Below are 1,901 nucleotides of genomic sequence, written 5' to 3'. Positions count from 1 at the left end.
ATCAAACTATCCCAACATTTACTGACTTAAAATAACAATCATTTATTTTGCTCACTAGACTGTGGGTTAGTTGGGTACTTCTGCTGATTGGGCTGTGTCTGGATGATCTTAGCTGGATTCACTCAAGGAAGTTGGTTAGGATCTGGCTAGTCTAAGGTATCCTCAACTGGGGCAAGTCCTCTCTGTTTCATATGGGCTTTTATCCTCCAGCAGACTCCCTATGTTTATTGTCATGGTGGCAGGATTCCAAGAGAGAGCAGAAATGGGCAAGGTCTCTTGAGACCTGGCCTCAGAACTATCATGCCAGTACTTCCAATGCATTTGACTGATCAAAGAAAGTCACAAGTTCAGTCCAGATTCAAGGAGTGGGGAGATAGACTATCTCTCTTCAAAGAAAGAGATGTAAAGACACTTTGTAAGGGACATAGATACAAGAAGGAAAGAAAATTCAGGCCACAATCAGTCAGGAAGTAACAAACAACATAAAAGAGCAAATGGCTAAGGACTACTCTGTGCTGGAGTGAAGTTGACCAGGTCCCAGGCCTGTAACCTAGGCCAGACTTCTTTTCAGAAGGCAAAGTAGCAAACCACTCATTACTGCTCCATGGAGGCCGTGGAACTGTAGCTCAGAATGGGAAAGGGCTCCTAGTCCCTCTGGGAAACAGGTGGTATTTGCTTTGGGCTGAAAGCTCAGGGTCAGTTGTTTGTTTGTTTGTTTGTTTGTTTGTTTTGGCAGCTGGCCAATGACCCTGGTGTTACAACAGGTGGTATTTGCTTTGGGCTGAAAGCTCAGGGTCAGTTGTTTGTTTGTTTGTTTGTTTGTTTGTTTGTTTGTTTTGGCAGCTGGCCAATGACCCTGGTGTTACAACACCATGCTCTAATCAACTGAGCTAACCGGCCATCCCTCAGGATCAGTTTAGATAAGGCTCTTAGGGACAGTGGTGCTGGATGGAGATGATGCTTAGCTACCCAAACAGGGGCAGAGGCCATGGAACTGTAGCTCAGGATGTGAAAGGGCTTAAATCCAGCATCTCCTTCAGGGCACTCTGTTTCTTTGGCTCCTCCTTGCGCAAACTAGATAGTCACTCACTGTGACCCCCGTTTTCCAGATGAAATGAGACCTTGTGTGGAAGCTGCCAAACTTTTTTTGGATCTCTGGAGAACCATTTAGATACTTCCATTCTCCATCATCTGTGAAGACCTACAGATTTTCTGGATTAACCCTAGCAGCATAAGCAGCCTGATCTCAGACTGACTTTCCTTCTTCCTTTTACCCTTTGACTATGATTTGGCTATGAATGGATGCCAATTTATTCTGGTAGAACAGGGTTTTAGTAAAAAACTGAGTGAGGAAAATGGGTGCATTTTGTATCCTTGCAACATCTCACAAAGCAGAATATGAATTCACTTTGGATTATTTTGTTTACTCTCCAGTGTTTGCTTTATCATTATGTTTAATATAATTTAATACTTCATGAATTGTACTATTGAATGTGGAGGGAGTGGTGAGGACAAAGAGGTCTGCGTTTTTCAGTGTTCCCAGTCACTTCACCAACCTGCCTACCCACCCTCTATTTACGTTTGATTAATATGGAGAATTCTATCAATTCATTTCCAAATGTTAAACCAACCTTGCATTCCTGAGATAAAACCTACTTGATCATGATGTATTTCTGTGTCTATGTCTCTATCATTTCTGTGTCTGTGTATTCTTATGTGTTGTTGGATTCTGTCTGCTAATATTTTGTTAAGAGCTTTCATGTTTGTGTCCATGGAGGATATTGATCTGTAATTTTATCTTTTTGTAATGTTTTGTCAGATTTTGGTATTAAGGTTATGCCGACCTCATAAAATAAACTGGGAATTGTTTCCTCCACCTCTGTTTTCTTTTTTTAATTTTT

This window comes from Galeopterus variegatus, unplaced genomic scaffold (assembly GCF_000696425.1).
Source record: "Galeopterus variegatus unplaced genomic scaffold, G_variegatus-3.0.2 Scaffold522, whole genome shotgun sequence".
Classification (NCBI taxonomy): domain Eukaryota; kingdom Metazoa; phylum Chordata; class Mammalia; order Dermoptera; family Cynocephalidae; genus Galeopterus; species Galeopterus variegatus.
This window is presented reverse-complemented; position numbering follows the sequence as displayed.